This window comes from Diplotaxodon limnothrissa, linkage group LG3 (assembly GCF_057381915.1).
Source record: "Diplotaxodon limnothrissa isolate DT_005_m linkage group LG3, D_limnothrissa_male_GT1.1, whole genome shotgun sequence".
Classification (NCBI taxonomy): domain Eukaryota; kingdom Metazoa; phylum Chordata; class Actinopteri; order Cichliformes; family Cichlidae; genus Diplotaxodon; species Diplotaxodon limnothrissa.
In genome coordinates, this window is record NC_140598.1 from 68,682,552 (window position 1) to 68,709,588 (window position 27,037).

At 57.9% G+C, this 27,037-nt stretch overlaps 12 non-coding genes and 5 pseudogenes across 12 annotated transcripts; all 17 read left to right on the forward strand.

Annotated features, from left to right (window-relative positions):
- Nucleotides 1–718: 718 nt before the first annotated feature.
- Nucleotides 719–837, forward strand: LOC146637336 (5S ribosomal RNA; annotated as a pseudogene).
- An 820-nt stretch (nt 838–1,657) lies between these two features.
- LOC146637337 (5S ribosomal RNA) lies at nt 1,658–1,776 on the forward strand (annotated as a pseudogene).
- A 782-nt stretch (nt 1,777–2,558) lies between these two features.
- Nucleotides 2,559–2,677, forward strand: LOC146637338 (5S ribosomal RNA). Its single transcript, XR_014905877.1, has one exon. It is a non-coding gene; the product is annotated as a 5S ribosomal RNA (ribosomal RNA).
- Nucleotides 2,678–3,314: 637 nt separating this feature from the next.
- LOC146637339 (5S ribosomal RNA) lies at nt 3,315–3,433 on the forward strand. The gene has a single exon (XR_014905878.1). It is a non-coding gene; the product is annotated as a 5S ribosomal RNA (ribosomal RNA).
- A 1,021-nt stretch (nt 3,434–4,454) lies between these two features.
- On the forward strand, nt 4,455–4,573 carry LOC146637340 (5S ribosomal RNA). Its single transcript, XR_014905662.1, has one exon. It is a non-coding gene; the product is annotated as a 5S ribosomal RNA (ribosomal RNA).
- Nucleotides 4,574–6,227: 1,654 nt separating this feature from the next.
- On the forward strand, nt 6,228–6,346 carry LOC146637341 (5S ribosomal RNA). The gene has a single exon (XR_014905879.1). It is a non-coding gene; the product is annotated as a 5S ribosomal RNA (ribosomal RNA).
- Nucleotides 6,347–8,145: 1,799 nt separating this feature from the next.
- LOC146637342 (5S ribosomal RNA) lies at nt 8,146–8,264 on the forward strand. Its single transcript, XR_014905880.1, has one exon. It is a non-coding gene; the product is annotated as a 5S ribosomal RNA (ribosomal RNA).
- A 1,495-nt stretch (nt 8,265–9,759) lies between these two features.
- LOC146637343 (5S ribosomal RNA) lies at nt 9,760–9,878 on the forward strand (annotated as a pseudogene).
- A 3,307-nt stretch (nt 9,879–13,185) lies between these two features.
- Nucleotides 13,186–13,304, forward strand: LOC146637344 (5S ribosomal RNA). Its single transcript, XR_014905881.1, has one exon. It is a non-coding gene; the product is annotated as a 5S ribosomal RNA (ribosomal RNA).
- A 2,517-nt stretch (nt 13,305–15,821) lies between these two features.
- On the forward strand, nt 15,822–15,940 carry LOC146637345 (5S ribosomal RNA). Its single transcript, XR_014905883.1, has one exon. It is a non-coding gene; the product is annotated as a 5S ribosomal RNA (ribosomal RNA).
- Nucleotides 15,941–17,545: 1,605 nt separating this feature from the next.
- Nucleotides 17,546–17,664, forward strand: LOC146637346 (5S ribosomal RNA). The gene has a single exon (XR_014905884.1). It is a non-coding gene; the product is annotated as a 5S ribosomal RNA (ribosomal RNA).
- A 940-nt stretch (nt 17,665–18,604) lies between these two features.
- Nucleotides 18,605–18,723, forward strand: LOC146637347 (5S ribosomal RNA). The gene has a single exon (XR_014905885.1). It is a non-coding gene; the product is annotated as a 5S ribosomal RNA (ribosomal RNA).
- A 1,540-nt stretch (nt 18,724–20,263) lies between these two features.
- Nucleotides 20,264–20,382, forward strand: LOC146637348 (5S ribosomal RNA; annotated as a pseudogene).
- A 1,808-nt stretch (nt 20,383–22,190) lies between these two features.
- On the forward strand, nt 22,191–22,310 carry LOC146637349 (5S ribosomal RNA; annotated as a pseudogene).
- A 1,297-nt stretch (nt 22,311–23,607) lies between these two features.
- Nucleotides 23,608–23,726, forward strand: LOC146637350 (5S ribosomal RNA). Its single transcript, XR_014905886.1, has one exon. It is a non-coding gene; the product is annotated as a 5S ribosomal RNA (ribosomal RNA).
- Nucleotides 23,727–24,588: 862 nt separating this feature from the next.
- LOC146637351 (5S ribosomal RNA) lies at nt 24,589–24,707 on the forward strand. The gene has a single exon (XR_014905887.1). It is a non-coding gene; the product is annotated as a 5S ribosomal RNA (ribosomal RNA).
- A 1,327-nt stretch (nt 24,708–26,034) lies between these two features.
- On the forward strand, nt 26,035–26,153 carry LOC146637352 (5S ribosomal RNA). The gene has a single exon (XR_014905888.1). It is a non-coding gene; the product is annotated as a 5S ribosomal RNA (ribosomal RNA).
- Nucleotides 26,154–27,037: the final 884 nt, after the last annotated feature.

Below are 27,037 nucleotides of genomic sequence, written 5' to 3' on the forward strand. Positions count from 1 at the left end.
CACTTACACCACACCAGTGCCTGTGGCTTCTGGCTGAGGCGACTTACACCACACCAGGGCCTGTGGCTGCTGGCTGAGGCCACTTACACCACACCAGGGCCTGTGGCTCTTGCTCAGGCCACTCACATCACACCAGGCCCTGCGCTTCTGGCCGAGGCCATCTTCACCAAACCAGGCCCTGTGCTGCTTGCTGTGGCCATGTACAACACACCAGGCCCTGTGCTGGTTCCTGAGGCCATCTTCAACAATCCAGGGCCTGAGTGACCGGCTGGGGCCACTTACACCACATCAGGGCCTGTGGCTCTGGCTGAGGCCACTTACACCACACCAGGGCCTGTGGCTGCTGGCTGAGGCCAGTTACACCACACCAGGGCCTTAGTTGCTATTGAGGCCAATTACACCACACCAGGGTCTGTGGCTCTTGCTCAGGCCACTCACATCACACCAGGCCCTGCGCTTCTGGCCGAGGCCATCTTCACCAAACCTGGCCCTCTGCTGCTAGCTGTGGCCATGTACAACACACCAGGCCCTGTGCTGGTTCCTGAGGCCATCTTCAACAATCCAGGGCCTGTGCTGTTGGATAAATGCCAAACTAAGCCTTTGGGTTAGGGTATTATGCAAACATGCAGGTATGGTTATAGGATTGTCTTCGTAACTTCAGGTACTTGCCACCTAATCACTTGAATCCATAAATTGAGACATTGTGCTGGGGCCAGCAGCTTACGGCCATACCACCCTGAGCACGCCCGACCTCGTCTGATCTCGGAAGCTAAGCAGGGCTGGGCTTGGTTAGTACTCGGATGGGAGACTGCCTTGGAATACCTGGTGCTGTAAGCCTTTCATTTTCATGTCATTGAACCGCTTTTGATCCAGAGAAGGGGTGTATTAAAAGACCAAAAGCAGCTGCCCATTAATGAGGGCACATTAACGACATTGCTTTTGGCTCTTTTCCAATGTCTTGTGCTGCTAGCTGATGCCACCTACACCACACCAGGGCCTGAGTGACCGGCTGGGGCCACTTACACCACATCAGGGCCTGTGGCTCTGGCTGAGGCCACTTACACCACACCAGGGCCTGTGGCTGCTGGCTGAGGCCACCTACACCACACCAGGGCCTTAGTTGCTATTGAGGCCAATTACACCACACCAGGGTCTGTGGCTCTTGCTCAGGCCACTTACACCACACCAGGGCCTGTGGCACTGGCTGAGGCCACTTACACCACACCAGGGCCTGTGGCTGCTGGCTGAGGCCACTTACACCACACAAGGGCCTGTGGCTGCTGGCTGAGGCCACCTACACCACACCAGGGCCTGTGGCTGCTGGCTGAGGCCACTTACAACACACCAGGGCCTGTGGCTCTTGCTCAGGCCACTCATATCACACCAGGCCCTGTGCTTCTGGCCGAGGCCATCTTCACCAAACCAGGCCCTGTGCTGCTTGCTGTGGCCATGTACAACACACCAGGCCCTGTGCTGGTTCCTGAGGCCATCTTCAACAATCCAGGGCCTGTGCTGTTGGATAAATGCCAAACTGAGCCTTTGGGTTAGGGTATTATGCAAACATGTAGGTATGGTTATAGGATTGTCTTCGTAACTTCAGGTACTTGCCACCTAATCACTTGAATCCATAAATTGAGACATTGTGCTGGGGCCAGCAGCTTACGGCCATACCACCCTGAGCACGCCCGACCTTGTCTGATCTCGGAAGCTAAGCAGGGCTGGGCTTGTTTAGTACTTGGATGGGAGACTGCCTGGGAATACCTGGTGCTGTAAGCCTTTCCTTTTCATGTCATTGAACCGCTTTTGATCCAGAGAAGGGGTGTATTAAAAGACCAAAAGCATCTGCCCATTAATGAGGGCACATTAACAACACTGCTTTTGGCTCTTTTCCAATGTCTTGTGCTGCTAGCTGATGCCACCTACACCACACCAGGGCCTGAGTGACCGGCTGGGGCCACTTACACCACATCAGGGCCTGTGGCTCTGGCTGAGGCCACTTACACCACACCAGGGCCTGTGGCTGCTGGCTGAGGCCACTTACACCACACCAGGGCCTGTGGCTGCTGGCTGAGGCCACCTACACCACACCAGGGCATTAGTTGCTATTGAGGCCAATTACACCACACCAGGGTCTGTGGCTCTTGCTCAGGCCACTTACACCACACCAGGGCCTGTGGCACTGGCTGAGGCCACTTACACCACACCAGGGCCTGTGGCTGCTGGTTGAGGCCACTTACAACACACCAGGGCCTGTGGCTGCTGGCTGAGGCCACTTACACCAAACCAGGGCCTGTGGCTGCTTGCTGAGGCCATCTTCACCAAACCAGGCCCTGTGCTGCTTGCTGTGGCCATGTAAAACACACCAGGTCCTGTGCTGGTTCTTGAGGCCATCTTCAACAATCCAGGGCCTGTGCTGTTGGATAAATGCCAAACTGAGCCTTTGGGTTAGGGTATTATGCAAACATGCAGGTATGGTTATAGGATTGTCTTCGTAACTTCAGGTACTTGCCACCTAATCACTTGAATCCATAAATTGAGACATTGTGCTGGGGCCAGCAGCTTACGGCCATACCACCCTGAGCACGCCCGACCTCGTCTGATCTCGGAAGCTAAGCAGGGCTGGGCTTGGTTAGTACTTGGATGGGAGACTGCCTGGGAATACCTGGTGCTGTAAGCCTTTCATTTTCATGTCATTGAACCGCTTTTGATCCAGAGAAGGGGTGTATTAAAAGACCAAAAGCAGCTCCCCATTAATGAGGGCACATTAACGACATTGCTTTTGGCTGTTTTCCAATGTCTTGTGCTGCTAGCTGATGCCACCTACACCACACCAGGGCCTGAGTGACCGGCTGGGGCCACTTACACCACATCAGGGCCTGTGGCTGCTGGCTGAGGCCACTTACACCACACCAGGGCCTGTGGCTGCTGGCTGAGGCCACCTACACCACACCAGGGCCTTAGTTGCTATTGAGGCCAATTACACCACACCAGGGTCTGTGGCTCTTGCTCAGGCCACTCATATCACACCAGGCCCTGTGCTTCTGGCCGAGGCCATCTTCACCAAACCAGGCCCTGTGCTGCTTGCTGTGGCCATGTACAATACACCAGGCCCTGTGCTGGTTCCTGAGGCCATCTTCAACAATCCAGGGCCTGTGCTGTTGGATAAATGCCAAACTGAGCCTTTGGGTTAGGGTATTATGCAAACATGCAGGTATGGTTATAGGATTGTCTTCGTAACTTCAGGTACTTGCCACCTAATCACTTGAATCCATAAATTGAGACATTGTGCTGGCGCCAGCAGCTTACGGCCAGCAGCTTACGGCCATACCACCCTGAGCACGCCCGACCTCGTCTGATCTCGGAAGCTAAGCAGGGCTGGGCTTGGTTAGTACTTGGATGGGAGACTGCCTGGGAATACCTGGTGCTGTAAGCCTTTCATTTTCATGTCATTGAACCGCTTTTGATCCAGAGAAGGGGTGTATTAAAAGACCAAAAGCATCTGCCCATTAATGAGGGCTTATTAACGACATTGCTTTTGGCTCTTTTCCAATGTCTTGTGCTGCTAGCTGATGCAACCTACACCACACAAGGGCCTGAGTGACCGGCTGGGGCCACTTACACCACATCAGGGCCTGTGTCTCTGGCTGAGGCCACTTACACCACACCAGGGCCTGTGGCTGCTGGCTGAGGCCACTTACACCACACCAGGGCCTGTGGCTGCTGGCTGAGGCCACCTACACCACACCAGGGCATTAGTTGCTATTGAGGCCAATTACACCACACCAGGGTCTGTGGCTCTTGCTCAGGCCACTTACACCACACCAGGGCCTGTGGCACTGGCTGAGGCCACTTACACCACATCAGGGCCTGTGGCTGCTGGCTGAGGCCACTTACACCACACCAGGGCCTGTGGCTGCTGGCTGAGGCCACTTACACCACACCAGGACCTGTGGCTGCTGGCTGAGGCCACCTACACCACACCAGGGCCTGTGGCTGCTGACTGAGGCGACTTACACCACACCAGGGCCCTTTTGCTGCTGGCTGAGGCCACTTACACCACACCAGTGCCTGTGGCTTCTGGCTGAGGCGACTTACACCACACCAGGGCCTGTGGCTGCTGGCTGAGGCCACTTACACCACACCAGGGCCTGTGGCTCTTGCTCAGGCCACTCACATCACACCAGGCCCTGTGCTTCTGGCCGAGGCCATCTTCACCAAACCAGGCCCTGTGCTGCTTGCTGTGGCCATGTACAACACACCGGGCCCTGTGCTGGTTCCTGAGGCCATCTTCAACAATCCAGGGCCTGTGCTGTTGGATAAATGCCAAACTGAGCCTTTGGGTTAGGGTATTATGCAAACATGCAGGTATGGTTATAGGATTGTCTTCGTAACTTCAGGTACTTGCCACCTAATCACTTGAATCCATAAATTGAGACATTGTGCTGGGGCCAGCAGCTTACGGCCATACCACCCTGAGCACGCCCGACCTCGTCTGATCTCGGAAGCTAAGCAGGGCTGGGCTTGGTTAGTACTTGGATGGGAGACTTCCTGGGAATACCTGGTGCTGTAAGCCTTTCATTTTCATGTCATTGAACCGCTTTTGATCCAGAGAAGGGGTGTATTAAAAGACCAAAAGCAGCTGCCCATTAATGAGGGCACATTAACGACACTGCTTTTGGCTCTTTTCCAATGTCTTGTGCTGCTAGCTGATGCCACCTACACCACACCAGGGCCTGAGTGACCGGCTGGGGCCACTTACACCACATCAGGGCCTGTGGCTCTGGCTGAGGCCACTTACACCACACCAGGGCCTGTGGCTGCTGGCTGAGGCAACCTACACCACACCAGGGCATTAGTTGCTATTGAGGCCAATTACACCACACCAGGGTCTGTGGCTCTTGCTCAGGCCACTTACACCACACCAGGGCCTGTGGCACTGGCTGAGGCCACTTACACCACACCAGGGCCTGTGGCTGCTGGCTGAGGCCACTTACACCACACCAGGGCCTGTGGCTGCTGGCTGAGGCCACCTACACCACACCAGGGCCTGTGGCTGCTGACTGAGGCGACTTACACCACACCAGTGCCTGTGGCTTCTGGCTGAGGCGACTTACACCACACCAGGGCCTGTGGCTGCTGGCTGAGGCCACCTACACCACACCAGGGCCCTTTTGCTGCTGGCTGAGGCCACTTACACCACACCAGTGCCTGTGGCTTCTGGCTGAGGCGACTTACACCACACCAGGGCCTGTGGCTGCTGGCTGAGGCCACCTACACCACACCAGGGCCTTAGTTGCTATTGAGGCCAATTACACCACACCAGAGCCTGTGGCTGCTGGCTGAAGCCACTTACACCACACCAGGGCCTTAGTTGCTATTGAGGCCACTTACACCACACCAGGGCCTGTGGCTGCTGGCTGAGGCCACCTACACCACACCAGGGCCTGTGGCTGCTGGCTGAGGCGACTTACACCACACCAGGGCCCTTTTGCTGCTGGCTGAGGCCACTTACACCACACCAGTGCCTGTGGCTTCTGGCTGAGGCGACTTACACCACACCAGGGCCTGTGGCACTTGCTCAGGCCACTTACACCACACCAGGGCCTGTGGCTCTTGCTCAGGCCACTTACACCACACCAGGGCCTGTGGCACTGGCTGAGGCCACTTAGACCACACCAGGGCCTGTGGCTGCTGGCTGAGGCCACTTACAACACACCAGGGCCTGTGGCTGCTGGCTGAGGCCACTTACACCAAACCAGGGCCTGTGGCTCTTGCTCAGGCCACTTACACCACACCAGGGCCTGTGGCTGCTGGCTGAGGCCACTTACAACACACCAGGGCCTGTGGCTGCTGGCTGAGGCCACTTACACCAAACCAGGGCCTGTGGCTGCTGGCTGAGGCCACTTACACCACACCAGGGCCTGTGGCTCTTGCTCAGGCCACTCACATCACACCAGGCCCTGTGCTTCTGGCCGAGGCCATCTTCACCAAACCAGGCCCTGTGCTGCTTGCTGTGGCCATGTACAACACACCAGGCCCTGTGCTGGTTCCTGAGGCCATCTTCAACAATCCAGGGCCTGTGCTGTTGGATAAATGCCAAACTGAGCCTTTGGGTTAGGGTATTATGCAAACATGCAGGTATGGTTATAGGATTGTCTTCGTAACTTCAGGTACTTGCCACCTAATCACTTGAATCCATAAATTGAGACATTGTGCTGGGGCCAGCAGCTTACGGCCATACCACCCTGAGCACGCCCGACCTCGTCTGATCTCGGAAGCTAAGCAGGGCTGGGCTTGGTTAGTACTTGGATGGGAGACTGCCTGGGAATACCTGGTGCTGTAAGCCTTTCATTTTCATGTCATTGAACCGCTTTTGATCCAGAGAAGGGGTGTATTAAAAGACCAAAAGCAGCTGCCCATTAATGAGGGCACATTAACGACACTGCTTTTGGCTCTTTTCCAATGTCTTGTGCTGCTAGCTGATGCCACCTACACCACACCAGGGCCTGAGTGACCGGCTGGGGCCACTTACACCACATCAGGGCCTGTGGCTCTGGCTGAGGCCACTTACACCACACCAGGGCCTGTGGCTGCTGGCTGAGGCCACCTACACCACACCAGGGCCTTAGTTGCTATTGATGCCAATTACACCACACCAGGGTCTGTGGCTCTTGCGCAGGCCACTTACACCACACCAGGGCCTGTGGCACTGGCTGAGGCCACTTACACCACACCAGGGCCTGTGGCTGCTGGCTGAGGCCACTTACACCACACAAGGGCCTGTGGCTGCTGGCTGAGGCCAGTTACACCACACCAGGGCCTTAGTTGCTATTGAGGCCACTTACACCACACCAGGGCCTGTGGCTCTTGCTCAGGCCACTCACATCACACCAGGCCCTGCTTTTCTGGCCGAGGCCATCTTCACCAAACCTGGCCCTCTGCTGCTAGCTGTGGCCATGTACAACACACCAGGCCCTGTGCTGGTTCCTGAGGCCACTTACACCACACCAGTGCCTGTGGCTTCTGGCTGAGGCGACTTACACCACACCAGGGCCTGTGGCTGCTGGCTGAGGCCACTTACACCACACCAGGGCCTGTGGCTCTTGCTCAGGCCACTCACATCACACCAGGCCCTGCGCTTCTGGCCGAGGCCATCTTCACCAAACCTGGCCCTCTGCTGCTAGCTGTGGCCATGTACAACACACCAGGCCCTGTGCTGGTTCCTGAGGCCACTTACACCACACCAGTGCCTGTGGCTTCTGGCTGAGGCGACTTACACCACACCAGGGCCTGTGGCTGCTGGCTGAGGCCACTTACACCACACCAGGGCCTGTGGCTCTTGCTCAGGCCACTCACATCACACCAGGCCCTGCGCTTCTGGCCGAGGCCATCTTCACCAAACCTGGCCCTCTGCTGCTAGCTGTGGCCATGTACAACACACCAGGCCCTGTGCTGGTTCCTGAGGCCACTTACACCACACCAGTGCCTGTGGCTTCTGGCTGAGGCGACTTACACCACACCAGGGCCTGTGGCTGCTGGCTGAGGCCACTTACACCACACCAGGGCCTGTGGCTCTTGCTCAGGCCACTCACATCACACCAGGCCCTGCGCTTCTGGCCGAGGCCATCTTCACCAAACCAGGCCCTGTGGCTCTTGCTCAGGCCACTTACACCACACCAGGGCCTTATTTGCTATTGAGGCCACTTACACCACACCAGGGCCTGTGGCTCTGGCTTAGGTCACTTACACCACACCAGGGCCTGTGGCACTTGCTCAGGCCACTTACACCACACCAGGGCCTGTGGCTGCTGGCTGAGGCCACTTACACCACACCAGGGCCTGTGGCTCTTGCTCAGGCCACTCACATCACACCAGGCCCTGCGCTTCTGGCCGAGGCCATCTTCACCAAACCAGGCCCTGTGCTGCTTGCTGTGGCCATGTACAACACACCAGGCCCTGTGCTGGTTCCTGAGGCCATCTTCAACAATCCAGGGCCTGTGCTGTTGGATAAATGCCAAACTGAGCCTTTGGGTTAGGGTATTATGCAAACATGCAGGTATGGTTATAGGATTGTCTTCGTAACTTCAGGTACTTGCCACCTAATCACTTGAATCCATAAATTGAGACATTGTGCTGGGGCCAGCAGCTTACGGCCATACCACCCTGAGCACGCCCGACCTCGTCTGATCTCGGAAGCTAAGCAGGGCTGGGCTTGGTTAGTACTTGGATGGGAGACTGCCTGGGAATACCTGGTGCTGTAAGCCTTTCCTTTTCATGTCATTGAACCGCTTTTGATCCAGAGAAGGGGTGTATTAAAAGACCAAAAGCATCTGCCCATTAATGAGGGCACATTAACAACACTGCTTTTGGCTCTTTTCCAATGTCTTGTGCTGCTAGCTGATGCCACCTACACCACACCAGGGCCTGAGTGACCGGCTGGGGCCACTTACACCACATCAGGGCCTGTGGCTCTGGCTGAGGCCACTTACACCACACCAGGGCCTGTGGCTGCTGGCTGAGGCCAGTTACACCACACCAGAGCCTGTGGCTGCTGGCTGAAGCCACTTACACCACACCAGGGCCTTAGTTGCTATTGAGGCCACTTACACCACACCAGGGCCTGTGGCTGCTGGCTGAGGCCACCTACACCACACCAGGGCCTGTGGCTGCTGGCTGAGGCGACTTACACCACACCAGGGCCCTTTTGCTGCTGGCTGAGGCCACTTACACCACACCAGTGCCTGTGGCTTCTGGCTGAGGCGACTTACACCACACCAGGGCCTGTGGCACTTGCTCAGGCCACTTACACCACACCAGGGCCTGTGGCTCTTGCTCAGGCCACTTACACCACACCAGGGCCTGTGGCTCTTGCTCAGGCCACTTACACCACACCAGGGCCCTTTTGCTGCTGGCTGAGGCCACTTACACCACACCAGTGCCTGTGGCTTCTGGCTGAGGCGACTTACACCACACCAGGGCCTGTGGCTGCTGGCTGAGGCCACTTACACCACACCAGGGCCTGTGGCTCTTGCTCAGGCCACTCACATCACACCAGGCCCTGCGCTTCTGGCCGAGGCCATCTTCACCAAACCAGGCCCTGTGCTGCTTGCTGTGGCCATGTACAACACACCAGGCCCTGTGCTGGTTCCTGAGGCCATCTTCAACAATCCAGGGCCTGAGTGACCGGCTGGGGCCACTTACACCACATCAGGGCCTGTGGCTCTGGCTGAGGCCACTTACACCACACCAGGGCCTGTGGCTGCTGGCTGAGGCCACTTACACCACACCAGGGCCTGTGGCTGCTGGCTGAGGCCACTTACACCACACCAGGGCCTGTGGCTCTTGCTCAGGCCACTTACACCACACCAGGGCCTGTGGCACTGGCTGAGGCCACTTACACCACACCAGGGCCTGTGGCTGCTGGCTGAGGCCACTTACAACACACCAGGGCCTGTGGCTGCTGGCTGAGGCCACTTACACCAAACCAGGGCCTGTGGCTGCTTGCTGAGGCCATCTTCACCAAACCAGGCCCTGTGCTGCTTGCTGTGGCCATGTAAAACACACCAGGTCCTGTGCTGGTTCTTGAGGCCATCTTCAACAATCCAGGGCCTGTGCTGTTGGATAAATGCCAAACTGAGCCTTTGGGTTAGGGTATTATGCAAACATGCAGGTATGGTTATAGGATTGTCTTCGTAACTTCAGGTACTTGCCACCTAATCACTTGAATCCATAAATTGAGACATTGTGCTGGGGCCAGCAGCTTACGGCCATACCACCCTGAGCACGCCCGACCTCGTCTAATCTCGGAAGCTAAGCAGGGCTGGGCTTGGTTAGTACTTGGATGGGAGACTGCCTGGGAATACCTGGTGCTGTAAGCCTTTCATTTTCATGTCATTGAACCGCTTTTGATCCAGAGAAGGGGTGTATTAAAAGACCAAAAGCAGCTCCCCATTAATGAGGGCACATTAACGACATTGCTTTTGGCTGTTTTCCAATGTCTTGTGCTGCTAGCTGATGCCACCTACACCACACCAGGGCCTGAGTGACCGGCTGGGGCCACTTACACCACATCAGGGCCTGTGGCTGCTGGCTGAGGCCACTTACACCACACCAGGGCCTGTGGCTGCTGGCTGAGGCCACCTACACCACACCAGGGCCTTAGTTGCTATTGAGGCCAATTACACCACACCAGGGTCTGTGGCTCTTGCTCAGGCCACTTACACCACACCAGGGCCTGTGGCACTGGCTGAGGCCACTTACACCACACCAGGGCCTGTGGCTGCTGGCTGAGGCCACTTACACCACACCAGGGCCTGTGGCTGCTGGCTGAGGCCACTTACAACACACCAGGGCCTGTGGCTCTTGCTCAGGCCACTCATATCACACCAGGCCCTGTGCTTCTGGCTGAGGCCACTTACACCACACCAGGGCCTGTGGCTGCTGGCTGAGGCCAGTTACACCACACCAGAGCTTGTGGCTGCTGGCTGAAGCCACTTACACCACACCAGGGCCTTAGTTGCTATTGAGGCCAATTACACCACACCAGGGTCTGTGGCTCTTGCTCAGGCCACTTACACCACACCAGGGCCTGTGGCACTGGCTGAGGCGACTTACACCACACCAGGGCCTGTGGCTGCTGGCTGAGGCCACTTACACCACACCAGGGCCTGTGGCTGCTGGCTGAGGCCACCTACACCCCACCAGGGCCTCTGGCTGCTGGCTGAGGCGACTTACACCACACCAGGGCCCTTTTGCTGCTGGCTGAGGCCACTTACACCACACCAGTGCCTGTGGCTTCTGGCTGAGGCGACTTACACCACACCAGGCCCTGCGCTTCTGGCCGAGGCCATCTTCACCAAACCTGGCCCTCTGCTGCTAGCTGTGGCCATGTACAACACACCAGGCCCTGTGCTGGTTCCTGAGGCCACTTACACCACACCAGTGCCTGTGGCTTCTGGCTGAGGCGACTTACACCACACCAGGGCCTGTGGCTGCTGGCTGAGGCCACTTACACCACACCAGGGCCTGTGGCTCTTGCTCAGGCCACTCACATCACACCAGGCCCTGCGCTTCTGGCCGAGGCCATCTTCACCAAACCAGGCCCTGTGGCTCTTGCTCAGGCCACTTACACCACACCAGGGCCTTATTTGCTATTGAGGCCACTTACACCACACCAGGGCCTGTGGCTCTGGCTTAGGTCACTTACACCACACCAGGGCCTGTGGCACTTGCTCAGGCCACTTACACCACACCAGGGCCTGTGGCTGCTGGCTGAGGCCACTTACACCACACCAGGGCCTGTGGCTCTTGCTCAGGCCACTTACACCACACCAGGGCCTGTGGCACTGGCTGAGACGACTTACACCACACCAGGGCCTGTGGCTGCTGGCTGAGGCCACTTACACCACACCAGGGCCTGTGGCTGCTGGCTGAGGCCACCTACACCCCACCAGGGCCTGTGGCACTGGCTGAGGCGACTTACACCACACCAGGGCCTGTGGCTGCTGGCTGAGGCCACTTACACCACACCAGGGCCTGTGGCTGCTGGCTGAGGCCACCTACACCCCACCAGGGCCTGTGGCTGCTGGCTGAGGCGACTTACACCACACCAGGGCCCTTTTGCTGCTGGCTGAGGCCACTTACACCACACCAGTGCCTGTGGCTTCTGGCTGAGGCGACTTACACCACACCAGGGCCTGTGGCTGCTGGCTGAGGCGACTTACACCACACCAGTGCCTGTGGCTCTTGCTCAGGCCACTCACATCACACCAGGCCCTGCGCTTCTGGCCGAGGCCATCTTCACCAAACCAGGCCCTGTGCTGCTAGCTGATGCCACCTACACCACACCAGGGCCTGAGTGACCGGCTGGGGCCACTTACACCACATCAGGGCCTGTGGCTCTGGCTGAGGCCACTTACACCACACCAGGGCCTGTGGCTGCTGGCTGAGGCCAGTTACACCACACCAGAGCCTGTGGCTGCTGGCTGAAGCCACTTACACCACACCAGGGCCTTAGTTGCTATTGAGGCCACTTACACCACACCAGGGCCTGTGGCTGCTGGCTGAGGCCACCTACACCACACCAGGGCCTGTGGCTGCTGGCTGAGGCGACTTACACCACACCAGGGCCCTTTTGCTGCTGGCTGAGGCCACTTACACCACACCAGTGCCTGTGGCTTCTGGCTGAGGCGACTTGCACCACACCAGGGCCTGTGGCTGCTGGCTGAGGCCACTTACACCACACCAGGGCCTGTGGCTCTTGCTCAGGCCACTCACATCACACCAGGCCCTGCGCTTCTGGCTGAGGCCATCTTCACCAAACCAGGCCCTGTGGCTCTTGCTCAGGCCACTTACACCACACCAGGGCCTTATTTGCTATTGAGGCCACTTACACCACACCAGGGCCTGTGGCTCTGGCTTAGGCCACTTACACCACACCAGGGCCTGTGGCACTTGCTCAGGCCACTTACACCACACCAGGGCCTGTGGCTCTTGCTCAGGCCACTTACACCACACCAGGGCCTGTGGCACTGGCTGAGGCCACTTAGACCACACCAGGGCCTGTGGCTGCTGGCTGAGGCCACTTACAACACACCAGGGCCTGTGGCTGCTGGCTGAGGCCACTTACACCAAACCAGGGCCTGTGGCTCTTGCTCAGGCCACTTACACCACACCAGGGCCTGTGGCTGCTGGCTGAGGCCACTTACAACACACCAGGGCCTGTGGCTGCTGGCTGAGGCCACTTACACCAAACCAGGGCCTGTGGCTCTTGCTCAGGCCACTTACACCACACCAGGGCCTGTGGCTGCTGGCTGAGGCCACCTACACCACACCAGGGCCTGTGGCTGCTGGCTGAGGCCACTTACACCACACCAGGGCCTGTGGCTCTTGCTCAGGCCACTCACATCACACCAGGCCCTGCGCTTCTGGCCGAGGCCATCTTCACCAAACCAGGCTCTGTGCTGCTTGCTGTGGCCATGTACAACACACCAGGCCCTGTGCTGGTTCCTGAGGCCATCTTCAACAATCCAGGGCCTGTGCTGTTGGATAAATGCCAAACTGAGCCTTTGGGTTAGGGTATTATGCAAACATTCAGGTATGGTTATAGGATTGTCTTCGTAACTTCAGGTACTTGCCACCTAATCACTTGAATCCATAAATTGAGACATTGTGCTGGGGCCAGCAGCTTACGGCCATACCACCCTGAGCACGCCCGACCTCGTCTGATCTCGGAAGCTAAGCAGGGCTGGGCTTGGTTAGTACTTGGATGGGAGACTGCCTGGGAATACCTGGTGCTGTAAGCCTTTCATTTTCATGTCATTGAACCGCTTTTGATCCAGAGAAGGGGTGTATTAAAAGACCAAAAGTAGCTGCCCATTAATGAGGGCACATTAACGACACTGCTTTTGGCTCTTTTCCAATGTCTTGTGCTGCTAGCTGATGCCACCTACACCACACCAGGGCCTGAGTGACCGGCTGGGGCCACTTACACCACATCAGGGCCTGTGGCTCTGGCTGAGGCCACTTACACCACACCAGGGCCTGTGGCTGCTGGCTGAGGCCACCTACACCACACCAGGGCCTTAGTTGCTATTGAGGCCAATTACACCACACCAGGGTCTGTGGCTCTTGCTCAGGCCACTTACACCACACCAGGGCCTGTGGCACTGGCTGAGGCCACTTACACCACACCAGGGCCTGTGGCTGCTGGCTGAGGCCACTTACACCACACAAGGGCCTGTGGCTGCTGGCTGAGGCCAGTTACACCACACCAGGGCCTTATTTGCTATTGAGGCCACTTACACCACACCAGGGCCTGTGGCTCTGGCTTAGGTCACTTACACCACACCAGGGCCTGTGGCACTTGCTCAGGCCACTTACACCACACCAGGGCCTGTGGCTGCTGGCTGAGGCCACTTACACCACACCAGGGCCTGTGGCTCTTGCTCAGGCCACTTACACCACACCAGGGCCTGTGGCACTGGCTGAGGCGACTTACACCACACCAGGGCCTGTGGCTGCTGGCTGAGGCCACTTACACCACACCAGGGCCTGTGGCTGCTGGCTGAGGCCACCTACACCCCACCAGGGCCTGTGGCACTGGCTGAGGCGACTTACACCACACCAGGGCCTGTGGCTGCTGGCTGAGGCCACTTACACCACACCAGGGCCTGTGGCTGCTGGCTGAGGCCACCTACACCCCACCAGGGCCTGTGGCTGCTGGCTGAGGCGACTTACACCACACCAGGGCCCTTTTGCTGCTGGCTGAGGCCACTTACACCACACCAGTGCCTGTGGCTTCTGGCTGAGGCGACTTACACCACACCAGGGCCTGTGGCTGCTGGCTGAGGCGACTTACACCACACCAGTGCCTGTGGCTCTTGCTCAGGCCACTCACATCACACCAGGCCCTGCGCTTCTGGCCGAGGCCATCTTCACCAAACCAGGCCCTGTGCTGCTAGCTGATGCCACCTACACCACACCAGGGCCTGAGTGACCGGCTGGGGCCACTTACACCACATCAGGGCCTGTGGCTCTGGCTGAGGCCACTTACACCACACCAGGGCCTGTGGCTGCTGGCTGAGGCCAGTTACACCACACCAGAGCCTGTGGCTGCTGGCTGAAGCCACTTACACCACACCAGGGCCTTAGTTGCTATTGAGGCCACTTACACCACACCAGGGCCTGTGGCTGCTGGCTGAGGCCACCTACACCACACCAGGGCCTGTGGCTGCTGGCTGAGGCGACTTACACCACACCAGGGCCCTTTTGCTGCTGGCTGAGGCCACTTACACCACACCAGTGCCTGTGGCTTCTGGCTGAGGCGACTTGCACCACACCAGGGCCTGTGGCTGCTGGCTGAGGCCACTTACACCACACCAGGGCCTGTGGCTCTTGCTCAGGCCACTCACATCACACCAGGCCCTGCGCTTCTGGCTGAGGCCATCTTCACCAAACCAGGCCCTGTGGCTCTTGCTCAGGCCACTTACACCACACCAGGGCCTTATTTGCTATTGAGGCCACTTACACCACACCAGGGCCTGTGGCTCTGGCTTAGGCCACTTACACCACACCAGGGCCTGTGGCACTTGCTCAGGCCACTTACACCACACCAGGGCCTGTGGCTCTTGCTCAGGCCACTTACACCACACCAGGGCCTGTGGCACTGGCTGAGGCCACTTAGACCACACCAGGGCCTGTGGCTGCTGGCTGAGGCCACTTACAACACACCAGGGCCTGTGGCTGCTGGCTGAGGCCACTTACACCAAACCAGGGCCTGTGGCTCTTGCTCAGGCCACTTACACCACACCAGGGCCTGTGGCTGCTGGCTGAGGCCACTTACAACACACCAGGGCCTGTGGCTGCTGGCTGAGGCCACTTACACCAAACCAGGGCCTGTGGCTCTTGCTCAGGCCACTTACACCACACCAGGGCCTGTGGCTGCTGGCTGAGGCCACCTACACCACACCAGGGCCTGTGGCTGCTGGCTGAGGCCACTTACACCACACCAGGGCCTGTGGCTCTTGCTCAGGCCACTCACATCACACCAGGCCCTGCGCTTCTGGCCGAGGCCATCTTCACCAAACCAGGCTCTGTGCTGCTTGCTGTGGCCATGTACAACACACCAGGCCCTGTGCTGGTTCCTGAGGCCATCTTCAACAATCCAGGGCCTGTGCTGTTGGATAAATGCCAAACTGAGCCTTTGGGTTAGGGTATTATGCAAACATTCAGGTATGGTTATAGGATTGTCTTCGTAACTTCAGGTACTTGCCACCTAATCACTTGAATCCATAAATTGAGACATTGTGCTGGGGCCAGCAGCTTACGGCCATACCACCCTGAGCACGCCCGACCTCGTCTGATCTCGGAAGCTAAGCAGGGCTGGGCTTGGTTAGTACTTGGATGGGAGACTGCCTGGGAATACCTGGTGCTGTAAGCCTTTCATTTTCATGTCATTGAACCGCTTTTGATCCAGAGAAGGGGTGTATTAAAAGACCAAAAGTAGCTGCCCATTAATGAGGGCACATTAACGACACTGCTTTTGGCTCTTTTCCAATGTCTTGTGCTGCTAGCTGATGCCACCTACACCACACCAGGGCCTGAGTGACCGGCTGGGGCCACTTACACCACATCAGGGCCTGTGGCTCTGGCTGAGGCCACTTACACCACACCAGGGCCTGTGGCTGCTGGCTGAGGCCACCTACACCACACCAGGGCCTTAGTTGCTATTGAGGCCAATTACACCACACCAGGGTCTGTGGCTCTTGCTCAGGCCACTTACACCACACCAGGGCCTGTGGCACTGGCTGAGGCCACTTACACCACACCAGGGCCTGTGGCTGCTGGCTGAGGCCACTTACACCACACAAGGGCCTGTGGCTGCTGGCTGAGGCCAGTTACACCACACCAGGGCCTTAGTTGCTATTGAGGCCACTTACACCACACCAGGGCCTGTGGCTCTTGCTCAGGCCACTCACATCACACCAGGCCCTGCGCTTCTGGCCGAGGCCATCTTCACCAAACCTGGCCCTCTGCTGCTATCTGTGGCCATGTACAACACACCAGGCCCTGTGCTGGTTCCTGAGGCCACTTACACCACACCAGTGCCTGTGGCTTCTGGCTGAGGCGACTTACACCACACCAGGGCCTGTGGCTGCTGGCTGAGGCCACTTACACCACACCAGGGTCTGTGGCTCTTGCTCAGGCCACTCACATCACACCAGGGCCTGTGGCTCTTGCTCAGGCCACTCACATCACACCAGGCCCTGCGCTTCTGGCCGAGGCCATCTTCACCAAACCTGGCCCTCTGCTGCTAGCTGTGGCCATGTACAACACACCAGGCCCTGTGCTGGTTCCTGAGGCCACTTACACCACACCAGTGCCTGTGGCTTCTGGCTGAGGCGACTTACACCACACCAGGGCCTGTGGCTGCTGGCTGAGGCCACTTACACCACACCAGGGCCTGTGGCTGCTGGCTGAGGCCACCTACACCACACCAGGGCCTTAGTTGCTATTGAGGCCAATTACACCACACCAGGGTCTGTGGCTCTTGCTCAGGCCACTTACACCACACCAGGGCCTGTGGCACTGGCTGAGGCCACTTACACCACACCAGGGCCTGTGGCTGCTGGCTGAGGCCACTTACACCACACAAGGGCCTGTGGCTGCTGGCTGAGGCCACCTACACCACACCAGGGCCTGTGGCTGCTGGCTGAGGCCACTTACAACACACCAGGGCCTGTGGCTCTTGCTCAGGCCACTCATATCACACCAGGCCCTGTGCTTCTGGCCGAGGCCATCTTCACCAAACCAGGCCCTGTGCTGCTTGCTGTGGCCATGTACAACACACCAGGCCCTGTGCTGGTTCCTGAGGCCATCTTCAACAATCCAGGGCCTGTGCTGTTGGATAAATGCCAAACTGAGCCTTTGGGTTAGGGTATTATGCAAACATGCAGGTATGGTTATAGGATTGTCTTCGTAACTTCAGGTACTTGCCACCTCATCACTTGAATCCATAAATTGAGACATTGTGCTGTGGCCAGCAGCTTACGGCCATACCACCCTGAGCACGCCCGACCTCGTCTGATCTCGGAAGCTAAGCAGGGCTGGGCTTGGTTAGTACTTGGATGGGAGACTGCCTGGGAATACCTGGTGCTGTAAGCCTTTCATTTTCATGTCATTGAACCGCTTTTGATCCAGAGAAGGGGTGTATTAAAAGACCAAAAGCATCTGCCCATTAATGAGGGCACATTAACGACATTGCTTTTGGCTCTTTTCCAATGTCTTGTGCTGCTAGCTGATGCAACCTACACCACACAAGGGCCTGAGTGACCGGCTGGGGCCACTTACACCACATCAGGGCCTGTGGCTCTGGCTGAGGCCACTTACACCACACCAGGGCCTGTGGCTGCTGGCTGAGGCCACTTACACCACACCAGGGCCTGTGGCTGCTGGCTGAGGCCACCTACACCACACCAGGGCATTAGTTGCTATTGAGGCCAATTACACCACACCAGGGTCTGTGGCTCTTGCTCAGGCCACTTACACCACACCAGGGCCTGTGGCACTGGCTGAGGCCACTTACACCACACCAGGGCCTGTGGCTGCTGGCTGAGGCCACTTACACCACACCAGGGCCTGTGGCTGCTGGCTGAGGCCACTTACACCACACCAGGGCCTGTGGCTCTTGCTCAGGCCACTTACACCACACCAGGGCCTGTGGCACTGGCTGAGGCCACTTAGACCACACCAGGGCCTGTGGCTGCTGGTTGAGGCCACTTACAACACACCAGGGCCTGTGGCTGCTGGCTGAGGCCACTTACACCAAACCAGGGCCTGTGGCTGCTTGCTGAGGCCATCTTCACCAAACCAGGCCCTGTGCTGCTTGCTGTGGCCATGTAAAACACACCAGGTCCTGTGCTGGTTCTTGAGGCCATCTTCAACAATCCAGGGCCTGTGCTGTTGGATAAATGCCAAACTGAGCCTTTGGGTTAGGGTATTATGCAAACATGCAGGTATGGTTATAGGATTGTCTTCGTAACTTCAGGTACTTGCCACCTCATCACTTGAATCCATAAATTGAGACATTGTGCTGGGGCCAGCAGCTTACGGCCATACCACCCTGAGCACGCCCGACCTCGTCTGATCTCGGAAGCTAAGCAGGGCTGGGCTTGGTTAGTACTTGGATGGGAGACTGCCTGGGAATACCTGGTGCTGTAAGCCTTTCATTTTCATGTCATTGAACCGCTTTTGATCCAGAGAAGGGGTGTATTAAAAGACCAAAAGCAGCTCCCCATTAATGAGGGCACATTAACGACATTGCTTTTGGCTGTTTTCCAATGTCTTGTGCTGCTAGCTGATGCCACCTACACCACACCAGGGCCTGAGTGACCGGCTGGGGCCACTTACACCACATCAGGGCCTGTGGCTGCTGGCTGAGGCCACTTACACCACACCAGGGCCTGTGGCTGCTGGCTGAGGCCACCTACACCACACCAGGGCCTTAGTTGCTATTGAGGCCAATTACACCACACCAGGGTCTGTGGCTCTTGCTCAGGCCACTTACACCACACCAGGGCCTGTGGCACTGGCTGAGGCCACTTACACCACACCAGGGCCTGTGGCTGCTGGCTGAGGCCACCTACACCACACCAGGGCCTGTGGCTGCTGGCTGAGGCCACTTACACCACACAAGGGCCTGTGGCTGCTGGCTGAGGCCACCTACACCACACCAGGGCCTGTGGCTGCTGGCTGAGGCCACTTACACCACACCAGGGCCTGTGGCTCTTGCTCAGGCCACTCACATCACACCAGGCCCTGCGCTTCTGGCCGAGGCCATCTTCACCAAACCAGGCCCTGTGGCTCTTGCTCAGGCCACTTACACCACACCAGGGCCTTATTTGCTATTGAGGCCAATTACACCACACCAGGGTCTGTGGCTCTTGCTCAGGCCACTTACACCACACCAGGGCCTGTGGCACTGGCTGAGGCCACTTACACCACACCAGGGCCTGTGGCTGCTGGCTGAGGCCACTTACACCACACAAGGGCCTGTGGCTGCTGGCTGAGGCCACCTACACCACACCAGGGCCTGTGGCTGCTGGCTGAGACCACTTACACCACACCAGGGCCTGTGGCTCTTGCTCAGGCCACTTACACCACACCAGGGCCTGTGGCTCTTGCTCAGGCCACTTACACCACACCAGGGCCTGTGGCTCTTGCTCAGGCCACTTACACCACACCAGGCCCTGTGCTGGTTCCTGAGGCCATCTTCAACAATCCAGGGCCTGAGTGACCGGCTGGGGCCACTTACACCACATCAGGGCCTGTGGCTCTGGCTGAGGCCACTTACACCACACCAGGGCCTGTGGCTGCTGGCTGAGGCCAGTTACACCACACCAGGGCCTTAGTTGCTATTGAGGCCAATTACACCACACCAGGGTCTGTGGCTCTTGCTCAGGCCACTCACATCACACCAGGCCCTGCGCTTCTGGCCGAGGCCATCTTCACCAAACCTGGCCCTCTGCTGCTAGCTGTGGCCATGTACAACACACCAGGCCCTGTGCTGGTTCCTGAGGCCATCTTCAACAATCCAGGGCCTGTGCTGTTGGATAAATGCCAAACTAAGCCTTTGGGTTAGGGTATTATGCAAACATGCAGGTATGGTTATAGGATTGTCTTCGTAACTTCAGGTACTTGCCACCTAATCACTTGAATCCATAAATTGAGACATTGTGCTGGGGCCAGCAGCTTACGGCCAGCAGCTTACGGCCATACCACCCTGAGCACGCCTGACCTCGTCTGATCTCGGAAGCTAAGCAGGGCTGGGCTTGGTTAGTACTTGGATGGGAGACTGCCTGGTAATACCTGGTGCTGTAAGCCTTTCATTTTCATGTCATTGAACCGCTTTTGATCCAGAGAAGGGGTGTATTAAAAGACCAAAAGCATCTGCCCATTAATGAGGGCACATTAACGACATTGCTTTTGGCTCTTTTCCAATGTCTTGTGCTGCTAGCTGATGCAACCTACACCACACAAGGGCCTGAGTGACCGGCTGGGGCCACTTACACCACATCAGGGCCTGTGGCTCTGGCTGAGGCCACTTACACCACACCAGGGCCTGTGGCTGCTGGCTGAGGCCAGTTACACCACACCAGAGCCTGTGGCTGCTGGCTGAAGCCACTTACACCACACCAGGGCCTTAGTTGCTATTGAGGCCACTTACACCACACCAGGGCCTGTGGCTGCTGGCTGAGGCCACCTACACCACACCAGGGCCTGTGGCTGCTGGCTGAGGCGACTTACACCACACCAGGGCCCTTTTGCTGCTGGCTGAGGCCACTTACACCACACCAGTGCCTGTGGCTTCTGGCTGAGGTGACTTACACCACACCAGGGCCTGTGGCACTTGCTCAGGCCACTTACACCACACCAGGGCCTGTGGCTCTTGCTCAGGCCACTTACACCACACCAGGGCCTGTGGCACTGGCTGAGGCCACTTAGACCACACCAGGGCCTGTGGCTGCTGGCTGAGGCCACTTACAACACACCAGGGCCTGTGGCTGCTGGCTGAGGCCACTTACACCAAACCAGGGCCTGTGGCTCTTGCTCAGGCCACTTACACCACACCAGGGCCTGTGGCTGCTGGCTGAGGCCACTTACAACACACCAGGGCCTGTGGCTGCTGGCTGAGGCCAGTTACACCACACCAGAGCCTGTGGCTGCTGGCTGAGGCCACCTACACCACACCAGGGCCTGTGGCTGCTGGCTGAGGCGACTTACACCACACCAGGGCCTTAGTTGCTATTGAGGCCACTTACACCACACCAGGGCCTGTGGCTGCTGGCTGAGGCCACCTACACCACACCAGGGCCTGTGGCTGCTGGCTGAGGCCACTTACACCACACCAGGGCCTGTGGCTGCTGGCTGAGGCCACTTACACCACACCAGGGCCTGTGGCTCTTGCTCAGGCCACTCACATCACACCAGGCCCTGCGCTTCTGGCTGAGGCCATCTTCACCAAACCAGGCCCTGTGGCTCTTGCTCAGGCCACTTACACCACACCAGGGCCTTATTTGCTATTGAGGCCACTTACACCACACCAGGGCCTGTGGCTCTGGCTTAGGCCACTTACACCACACCAGGGCCTGTGGCACTTGCTCAGGCCACTTACACCACACCAGGGCCTGTGGCTCTTGCTCAGGCCACTTACACCACACCAGGGCCTGTGGCACTGGCTGAGGCCACTTAGACCACACCAGGGCCTGTGGCTGCTGGCTGAGGCCACTTACAACACACCAGGGCCTGTGGCTGCTGGCTGAGGCCACCTACACCACACCAGGGCCTGTGGCTGCTGGCTGAGGCCACTTACACCACACCAGGGCCTGTGGCTCTTGCTCAGGCCACTCACATCACACCAGGCCCTGTGCTTCTGGCCGAGGCCATCTTCACCAAACCAGGCCCTGTGCTGCTTGCTGTGGCCATGTACAACACACCAGGCCCTGTGCTGGTTCCTGACGCCATCTTCAACAATCCAGGGCCTGTGCTGTTGGATAAATGCCAAACTGAGCCTTTGGGTTAGGGTATTATGCAAACATGCAGGTATGGTTATAGGATTGTCTTCGTAACTTCAGGTACTTGCCACCTAATCACTTGAATCCATAAATTGAGACATTGTGCTTGGGCCAGCAGCTTACGGCCATACCACCCTGAGCACGCCCGACCTCGTCTGATCTCGGAAGCTAAGCAGGGTTTGGGCTTGGTTAGTACTTGGATGGGAGACTGCCTGGGAATACCTGGTGCTGTAAGCCTTTCATTTTCATGTCATTGAACCGCTTTTGATCCAGAGAAGGGGTGTATTAAAAGACCAAAAGCAGCTCCCCATTAATGAGGGCACATTAACGACATTGCTTTTGGCTGTTTTCCAATGTCTTGTGCTGCTAGCTGATGCCACCTACACCACACCAGGGCCTGAGTGACCGGCTGGGGCCACTTACACCACATCAGGGCCTGTGGCTCTGGCTGAGGCCACTTACACCACACCAGGGCCTGTGGCTGCTGGCTGAGGCCACCTACACCACACCAGGGCATTAGTTGCTATTGAGGCCAATTACACCACACCAGGGTCTGTGGCTCTTGCTCAGGCCACTTACACCACACCAGGGCCTGTGGCACTGGCTGAGGCCACTTACACCACACCAGGGCCTGTGGCTGCTGGCTGAGGCCACTTACACCACACCAGGGCCTGTGGCTGCTGGCTGAGGCCACGTACACCACACCAGGGCCTGTGGCTGCTGGCTGAGGCCACCTACACCACACCAGGGCCTGTGGCTGCTGACTGGGGCGACTTACACCACACCAGGGCCCTTTTGCTGCTGGCTGAGGCCACTTACACCACACCAGTGCCTGTGGCTTCTGGCTGAGGCGACTTACACCACACCAGGGCCTGTGGCTGCTGGCTGAGGCCACCTACACCACACCAGGGCCTGTGGCTGCTGACTGAGGCGACTTACACCACACCAGGGCCCTTTTGCTGCTGGCTGAGGCCACTTACACCACACCAGTGCCTGTGGCTTCTGGCTGAGGCGACTTACACCACACCAGGGCCTGTGGCTGCTGGCTGAGGCCACTTACACCACACCAGGGCCTGTGGCTCTTGCTCAGGCCACTCACATCACACCAGGCCCTGCGCTTCTGGCCGAGGCCATCTTCACCAAACCAGGCCCTGTGGCTCTTGCTCAGGCCACTTACACCACACCAGGGCCTTATTTGCTATTGAGGCCAATTACACCACACCAGGGCCTGTGGCTCTTGCTCAGGCCACTCACATCACACCAGGCCCTGCGCTTCTGGCCGAGGCCATCTTCACCAAACCAGGCCCTGTGCTGCTTGCTGTGGCCATGTACAACACACCAGGCCCTGTGCTGGTTCCTGAGGCCATCTTCAACAATCCAGGGCCTGTGCTGTTGGATAAATGCCAAACTGAGCCTTTGGGTTAGGTTATTATGCAAACATGCAGGTATGGTTATAGGATTGTCTTCGTAACTTCAGGTACTTGCCACCTAATCACTTGAATCCATAAATTGAGACATTGTGCTGGGGCCAGCAGCTTACGGCCATACCACCCTGAGCACGCCCGACCTCGTCTGATCTCGGAAGCTAAGCAGGGCTGGGCTTGGTTAGTACTTGGATGGGAGACTGCCTGGGAATACCTGGTGCTGTAAGCCTTTCATTTTCATGTCATTGAACTGCTTTTGATCCAGAGAAGGGGTGTATTAAAAGACCAAAAGCATCTGCCCATTAATGAGGGCACATTAACGACATTGCTTTTGGCTCTTTTCCAATGTCTTGTGCTGCTAGCTGATGCAACCTACACCACACAAGGGCCTGAGTGACCGGCTGGGGCCACTTACACCACACCAGGGCCTGTGGCACTGGCTGAGGCCACTTAGACCACACCAGGGCCTGTGGCTGCTGGCTGAGGCCACTTACAACACACCAGGGCCTGTGGCTGCTGGCTGAGGCCACTTACACCAAACCAGGGCCTGTGGCTCTTGCTCAGGCCACTTACACCACACCAGGGCCTGTGGCTGCTGGCTGAGGCCACTTACAACACACCAGGGCCTGTGGCTGCTGGCTGAGGCCACTTACACCAAACCAGGGCCTGTGGCTCTTGCTCAGGCCACTTACACCACACCAGGGCCTGTGGCTGCTGGCTGAGGCCACCTACACCACACCAGGGCCTGTGGCTGCTGGCTGAGGCCACTTACACCACACCAGGGCCTGTGGCTCTTGCTCAGGCCACTCACATCACACCAGGCCCTGTGCTTCTGGCCGAGGCCATCTTCACCAAACCAGGCCCTGTGCTGCTTGCTGTGGCCATGTACAACACACCAGGCCCTGTGCTGGTTCCTGAGGCCATCTTCAACAATCCAGGGCCTGTGCTGTTGGATAAATGCCAAACTGAGCCTTTGGGTTATGGTATTATGCAAACATGCAGGTATGGTTATAGGATTGTCTTCGTAACTTCAGGTACTTGCCACCTAATCACTTGAATCCATAAATTGAGACATTGTGCTGGGGCCAGCAGCTTACGGCCATACCACCCTGAGCACGCCCGACCTCGTCTGATCTCGGAAGCTAAGCAGGGCTGGGCTTGGTTAGTACTTGGATGGGAGACTGCCTGGGAATACCTGGTGCTGTAAGCCTTTCATTTTCATGTCATTGAACCGCTTTTGATCCAGAGAAGGGGTGTATTAAAAGACCAAAAGCAGCTGCCCATTAATGAGGGCACATTAACGACACTGCTTTTGGCTCTTTTCCAATGTCTTGTGCTGCTAGCTGATGCCACCTACACCACACCAGGGCCTGAGTGACCGGCTGGGGCCACTTACACCACATCAGGGCCTGTGGCTCTGGCTGAGGCCACTTACACCACACCAGGGCCTGTGGCTGCTGGCTGAGGCCACCTACACCACACCAGGGCCTTAGTTGCTATTGAGGCCAATTACACCACACCAGGGTCTGTGGCTCTTGCTCAGGCCACTTACACCACACCAGGGCCTGTGGCACTGGCTGAGGCCACTTACACCACACCAGGGCCTGTGGCTGCTGGCTGAGGCCACTTACACCACACAAGGGCCTGTGGCTGCTGGCTGAGGCCAGTTACACCACACCAGGGCCTTAGTTGCTATTGAGGCCACTTACACCACACCAGGGCCTGTGGCTCTTGCTCAGGCCACTCACATCACACCAGGCCCTGCGCTTCTGGCCGAGGCCATCTTCACCAAACCTGGCCCTCTGCTGCTAGCTGTGGCCATGTACAACACACCAGGCCCTGTGCTGGTTCCTGAGGCCACTTACACCACACCAGTGCCTGTGGCTTCTGGCTGAGGCGACTTACACCACACCAGGGCCTGTGGCTGCTGGCTGAGGCCACTTACACCACACCAGGGCCTGTGGCTCTTGCTCAGGCCACTCACATCACACCAGGCCCTGCGCTTCTGGCCGAGGCCATCTTCACCAAACCAGGCCCTGTGGCTCTTGCTCAGGCCACTTACACCACACCAGGGCCTTATTTGCTATTGAGGCCAATTACACCACACCAGGGCCTGTGGCTCTGGCTTAGGTCACTTACACCACACCAGGGCCTGTGGCACTTGCTCAGGCCACTTACACCACACCAGGGCCTGTGGCTGCTGGCTGAGGCCACTTACACCACACCAGGGCCTGTGGCTCTTGCTCAGGCCACTCACATCACACCAGGCCCTGCGCTTCTGGCCGAGGCCATCTTCACCAAACCAGGCCCTGTGCTGCTTGCTGTGGCCATGTACAACACACCAGGCCCTGTGCTGGTTCCTGAGGCCATCTTCAACAATCCAGGGCCTGTGCTGTTGGATAAATGCCAAACTGAGCCTTTGGGTTAGGGTATTATGCAAACATGCAGGTATGGTTATAGGATTGTCTTCGTAACTTCAGGTACTTGCCACCTAATCACTTGAATCCATAAATTGAGACATTGTGCTGGGGCCAGCAGCTTACGGCCATACCACCCTGAGCACGCCCGACCTCGTCTGATCTCGGAAGCTAAGCAGGGCTGGGCTTGGTTAGTACTTGGATGGGAGACTGCCTGGGAATACCTGGTGCTGTAAGCCTTTCCTTTTCATGTCATTGAACCGCTTTTGATCCAGAGAAGGGGTGTATTAAAAGACCAAAAGCATCTGCCCATTAATGAGGGCACATTAACAACACTGCTTTTGGCTCTTTTCCAATGTCTTGTGCTGCTAGCTGATGCCACCTACACCACACCAGGGCCTGAGTGACCGGCTGGGGCCACTTACACCACATCAGGGCCTGTGGCTCTGGCTGAGGCCACTTACACCACACCAGGGCCTGTGGCTGCTGGCTGAGGCCAGTTACACCACACCAGAGCCTGTGGCTGCTGGCTGAAGCCACTTACACCACACCAGGGCCTTAGTTGCTATTGAGGCCACTTACACCACACCAGGGCCTGTGGCTGCTGGCTGAGGCCACCTACACCACACCAGGGCCTGTGGCTGCTGGCTGAGGCGACTTACACCACACCAGGGCCCTTTTGCTGCTGGCTGAGGCCACTTACACCACACCAGTGCCTGTGGCTTCTGGCTGAGGCGACTTACACCACACCAGGGCCTGTGGCACTTGCTCAGGCCACTTACACCACACCAGGGCCTGTGGCTCTTGCTCAGGCCACTTACACCACACCAGGGCCTGTGGCACTGGCTGAGGCCACTTAGACCACACCAGGGCCTGTGGCTGCTGGCTGAGGCCACTTACAACACACCAGGGCCTGTGGCTGCTGGCTGAGGCCACTTACACCAAACCAGGGCCTGTGGCTCTTGCTCAGGCCACTTACACCACACCAGGGCCTGTGGCTGCTGGCTGAGGCCACTTACAACACACCAGGGCCTGTGGCTGCTGGCTGAGGCCACTTACACCAAACCAGGGCCTGTGGCTCTTGCTCAGGCCACTTACACCACACCAGGGCCTGTGGCTGCTG